The sequence below is a fragment of the Rhinolophus sinicus genome, linkage group LG12 (genome assembly GCF_036562045.2).
Source record: "Rhinolophus sinicus isolate RSC01 linkage group LG12, ASM3656204v1, whole genome shotgun sequence".
NCBI lineage: Eukaryota > Metazoa > Chordata > Mammalia > Chiroptera > Rhinolophidae > Rhinolophus > Rhinolophus sinicus.
Window position 1 is genome coordinate 41,287,452 of NC_133761.1, and position 6,356 is coordinate 41,293,807.

The following is a 6,356-nucleotide window of genomic DNA, read 5'->3' on the forward strand; positions in this document are numbered from 1 at the left end:
CCTCCCTGATGCTTTCATTTTTCTCCAGGAACTTATGTATATAAATTACTAGTCATCTCTTTTGCAATAATTCTGCAGGGTCAATCAATTTGTCAAAAATATTAAAACACCTATAAATAACACTTGTGGAAGATGATACTCATTAAAAATAAATATTAGAGATGTAAACAATGTACTGTAATACTTCATATTTGTTCCTGGAAAAGTTTTGTATGAACAGGATTTTGGTTAATCAAATCACATTTAAAGTTTACTATAAGAGTTTTTTATTTAATTCAAAATGTGTATAATATGTAATTAGCACTGTGCTAGGCTAAAGCAAATAGTTCTTTAACACGTTGCGTACGGCGGGGTTTAAATCTCTTGTGAAGATTCTCGTGATCCATACGCAATGTGTTAAAATGCAAATAGCCATGAATCCTATTTAATACAATTTATAGTTTTGAATATTCTTAACCACTGTAATTTTGAAATATAATGTCATTCATAAAAGTGAATAAAACAAATATGTGGTAAAATTAATTAGCATAAAATGAACACCTGTGTAACCACTCAGCTCAAGAAATAGAACATACTGGAACATCAGAAGCCCCCTATGGCCCCTTTTTTTCCCAAATGTAACAATTATCCTCAATTACGCTTGACATCTAACACTGTTTAATTTTGCCTATTTGCATATTTTATATACATCAAATGAAATTGTTTAAACTGTTTTGTGTCTGCCTTCTTGCACTCCTCCTTGTGTTAGTGGGATTCATTACTGTTACTGTACTTGTCTGTAGTTCATTCATCTTCGTGATTGCATCTGCAACATGTGACTGGGTCTGTGACACATGATTGCATTGTGTAACGTAATTTCCAAAATTATCTCCTCCATTTTACTGTTTTGAATATTTAGATTGTTTTCAGTTTGGAGTTCTTAAAAAATTGCATGCGTGGTACATGCACAGAGCTGTGAGTCAAGGTCATTTCCAAGATGAAGCGTCTAATAGTTGGCACATGACTGTCCATACTCTTTCCTGGAAGCTATGTGTCCCAAATAGTGTAATTACATGGTGCAAGCAGACTGGATCCCTGCATCCCCACTTGGAATAGAGCTGCTTTGGAGAGCCATTAGATCTGCAGTGGATTTTGCATGACCCCAAAATTAACTCTCAAGTTTCTAGACATTAAGTTTATCGCTTTGTTTATCACTGCACACCTAGGCAGAGCTAGCCAAGCTGACCAGTAGAAACAATGTAGAAACATTTTCTTTTCAGAAAAATTTTTTTACACTCAAAACTAATTTTCACATCTGAAAATTTCATCAGGCCAATGGGCACTCTTAATTTATTCATTCTAGTTACCAACAGGGTGATGGCAAATAACAAAAGGATATCTGGACACAGGGACACCAGTATCAGCATGTTGGACCATGTCCATGACCCCTTACCAAAATACTGCCTAATGAAAGAGTTTAGGGTTTGTGATTACAGACAGGGACCCACTGGTGGACCAGCTGGTGGTTTGGTGACACTTACATGATTTCTCCCATCTTCTCTAAGGAAAAATGCCAACATTATTTCCATGTCAATTTTTTTCCTGGAATGGCATCCCCAGTTGGAAAAAGAGACTAAGTAGGGCATGGTCAGCAACACAGCCACTCTAAGGCACATGGGTAAGAAAGGGGTGCTTTCATGAGTTTGGGAGTTGCTGCAGAAGAGGGTAACAGTCACTAAGCCTGTCCACCTGGAGCAGAGTAGCAGCTGGAGCTTGCGAGAAAACCCAGTAGCCTTGCAGATGTGGCCACCAGATGGGCCATGAAAGGGGAGCCCAAGTTGCGGCTGTGGGAGCTACACCCTCTGTGGGTCCAGTGACTGGGGGTGGGCTTGGGACTGCTGTGAGGATGGCAAGAAGCACGTAGAGTGAGAAGACAGAGCGGGTATGCTGGGCCCCTCTGTGTCTGTCTGCTATCATGTCTGCTATATGACCCTCTTCTACCTCCCTTTCACCTTCCCAATCCTCAGGGAGCTTCTCTCATTGGACAATATTAGTCTGGAACCACATGGAGAAGGGTGTTCAGGAAACATGGTCCCAGCCTCTGATGGAAGCAGCCGTGCCCTGCTAGCAATAGACAGCCCAGCTCAGAATCTTCAGCTTATGCAGAGTCTCTTATAGGACATTTAAACACTAGTGTAATGCTGAAGAAAAGAAACAAGATTAGTGTGTCCAAGACAAGGGGTTATAGCTTGAAGAAAGAATGAATACACAAAGCTATGTGACCCACTAAATGAAAGATCCTGATTTGGTTCTCTGCTGTTATTTATTTATGGAAGGTGGGTAAATAGTGAAATGTTATAAATAGAGGAAAAGAGCTATCTATAGAATTTGGTGATGCAAATTTCAATCCTGCAAGGAATGTATTCATTATTGTCGCTAATTTCTTGAATATGTGAAAAAATAGAAAAATGAAAGGTATAGAGTGGAAAGTCTATTACTATGGTTTTTATTACCATGTTTCTCCAAAATTAAGACCTAGACGGACCATCAGCTCTAATGCATCTTTTGGAGCAAAAATTAATTGTGACTCAGTCTTATTTTAATATAATATAATATAATACATTACAATATAATACTGGGTCTTGTATTAATTTTTGCTCCGAAAGACGCATTAGAGCTGCTGGTCCTGCTAGGTCTTATTTTCGGGGAAACACAGTAGTAAAAAAAATATACATTTATTATAATCAGTAAGTTTGAAAATTAGATACTCTTTGCTAGTGGAAAGGTTAAAGAACTTTATAAAAAATACTAGAACACATGCTGGGGATAAAGTTTGTTGAAACAAGGGTCCTGCCTTTTAGGAGATTAAGAGCAAGTGTCAATAAGTTATTTCAACAGACCCTTGAAGTGTTATGCTAGGGACAAGCACAAGCACATCCATGTAAGGAGATCAGGGAACACTCCCAGGAAGAGGTGACATCTAAGCTGAGAGTTGTGCGATAAACAGAAACAGGCCAGAGGAAAAGGGGGAGAGCAGATGCAGACTCTTAGTTAACTTTTGTAAAACACTGGAGAAGAGAGAGCACCATGGGTCTGTGGCACTGCGGTGGGCAGTGAGATGGGGTGGGGTGGGGTGCTGGAATACCTAGAGGGGAGCTCACGGTGGGGTGGGCAAATGTTCACAGTGGAGCTGGAGGGCTACATAAGTGAAAACAAGATCTTGAGTGAAAATTCTGTGCCCAGGCAAGTGCCAGTGTTTCCCAAATTTACTAGACCTAAAACACAATGAAGACATTGCAGCAATTGCACTGTCCTGGTAGAATAGAAATGGGAGGACACAAGGGGTAATGCATTCTTGTTTTGTTTGTTCATTTATTTTGTTTTTAGATTCCACATGTAAGTGAGATCATACGGTATTTGTCTTTCTCTGTTTGACTTATTTCAGTAAGAATAATAACCTCTAGGTCCATCCAAATTGTTGCAAAAAGTAAGATTTCATTACTTTTTATGGCTGAGTAATTTTCCATTGTATATACATACCGCATCCTCTTTATCCATTCATCTATTGATGGATATTTCAGTTGTTTTTATATCTTGGCTATTGTACATAGTGTTGAAATGAACATAGGGGTGAATATATCTTTCAATTTAGTGTTTTGGATTTCTTTTGAGAAATACCCAGCAGTAGAATTCCTGGGTCATAATGTAGTTCTATTTTGATTTTTTGAGGAATCTCCCTACTGTTTTTCATAGTGGCTGCACCAATTTGCAATCCCACCAACAGTGATGAGCATTCCCTTTATTCTGCATTCTTGCCAACACTTGTTTGTTCCTGCCATTCTGACAGGAACGAGGTATTATTGTGGTTTTATTTGCATTTCTCTGATGATTAGTAATGTTGAGCATCTTTTCATATGTCTATTGGCCATCGTATGTCCTCTTTGAAGAAAAAGTATATTCAGGTTCTCTGCCCATTTTTAAATTGGATTGTTTGTTTTTTTGGTGTTGTATGAGTTTTTTTAAATAAATTTTGAATATTAACCCCTTATCAGATGTATCATTGGCAAATATCTTCTCCCATTCGGTAGAATATCTTTTTGTTTCGTTGATGGTTTCCTTTGCTGTGAAAACACTTTTTAGTTTGATGTAGTACCATTTTTTTATTTCTTCTTTTGTTTCCCTTGCCCAAGGAGATATATCAGCAAAAATATTACTAAGGGTAATGTCTGAAAGTTTACTTCCTATATTTTTCTCCTAAGAATTTTGTGGTTTTGGGTCTTACATTTAAGCCTTTAATCTATTTTGAGTTTATTCTTACATATTGCATAAGAAGTGGGTCCAGTTTTAATTATTTGCATTTATCTGTCCAGTTTCCCCAGCACCACTTATTAAATATATTGTCTTCACTCTTGCTTCCTTTGTAAATTCTTGCTTCCTTTGTCATAGATTAAATGACCGTATATGCATGGATTTATTTCTGGGCTCTCTATTCTGTTCCATTGATTGATCTATGTGTCTGTTTTTATGCCAACATCATGTTGTTTTGATCACTATAGCCTTGTAGTATAATTTTATATCAGGTAGCATGATACCTCCAGTTTTGTTCTTATTTCTCAGGATTGCTGTGGCTAATTTATGGTTCTATATAAATTTTAGGATTATTTTCTCTAGTTCTGTGAAAAATGCCATTGGTATTTTTTTTATTAGTTTCAGGTGCACAAGACAAAGTAATACTTGGACGTTTATTATTTATATCCCTCACACTGTGTGAACCCCCTTCCCCCCATCCATTATCCCTCTGACATCGCACAGAGCCATTACATTTCCCTGTCTATTCTTAATGCTGTACTCCGCTTCTTGTAAGTATATACATATATATATATATGTATATATATGTATATATGTGTGTGTGTGTTATATATATATATATATATATATATATATATATATATATATATATATAAAATTATAGTTGGCATTCATTATTGTTCAGCTTCAGGTGTACAGTGCAGTGATCAGGCATCTACATCATCCCTGAAGTGGTCTCCCAAATGGGACAAGTGTCCATTGGATACCCTACAAAATCTTTACAACGTTATTGATTAAATTCCCCAAATTAATTTTCAAAACCCCGTGGCCATCTTGTGGTTACTGACTGTTTTCTAATCCCCTCACCTTCCCCCTTATCCCCACCCCCCTCCCATCTAACAACCCTCAGTTTGCCACCGGTATTTTGATAGGGTTTGCATTGAATCTATAGATTGATTTGGGAAGTATGGACATTTTAACTATATTAATTCTTTCTATCCATGAGCATGATATATGGTTCCATTCATTTGTATATTTTTAAAATTTCTCTCTTCAATGTCTTATCATTTTCTGAGTACAAGTCTTTTATTTCCTTGGTTAAATTTACTCCTAAGTATTTTTTTTTATGCAATTGTAATTGGAATTATTTTTGTTAATTTCTCTTTCAATAAGGTCATTATTGGTGTATAAAAATGCAACTGATTTCTGAATGTTAATTTTGTATCTTGCCAATTTACTAAAATTATTTATCCATTCTAATAGTTCTTTGGTGGAATCTTTGGGGTTCTCTCTATATAGTATCATGTCATATGCAAATAATGACAATTTTACTTCTTTCTTTCCCATTTGGATGTTTTTATTTATTTTTCTTGTTTGATTACTGTGGCTAGAACCTCCAGTACTATGTTGAATAAAAGTGGTGAAAGTGGGCACCTTGTCCTGTTCCTAATCTTAAGGGAAATCGTTTTAGCTTTCCCCCTATTGAGTATATTAGCTGTGGTTTTGTCATGTATGGCCTTTATTATGTTGAGATATGTTCCCTCTGTTTCCACTTTGCTGAGAATTTTTATCATAAATGGATGATGGATTTTGTCAAATACTTTTTCTACATCATATGACCATATGATTTTTATCCTTCATTTTTGTTTTGTGATGATCCACCTTAAGTGATTTGCAGATATTGAAGCCACCTTGCATACCAGGAATGAATCCCACTTGATTGTGGTGTATGACCATTTTAATGTGTTGCTGAATTCTGTTTGCTAATATTTTGTTGAGGAGTTTTGCATCTATGTTCATTAAGGATATTGGCTTATAGTTTTGTTTTTGTTTTGTGTGTGATATCTTTGGTTTTGGAATCAGGGTGAAGATGGTCTTGTAAAATGAGTTTGGAGCCGTCCCTCCTCTTGAATTTTTTGGAATAGTTTCAGGAGAATATTTGTTAATTCTTTTTTGAATGTTTAGTAAAATTCACCTGTGAAGCTATCTGGTCCAGGACTTTTGTGTGTTGGGAGCTTATTGATTACTAATTCAATTTCACTGGTAGTAATTGGTCTGTTAAGATTTTC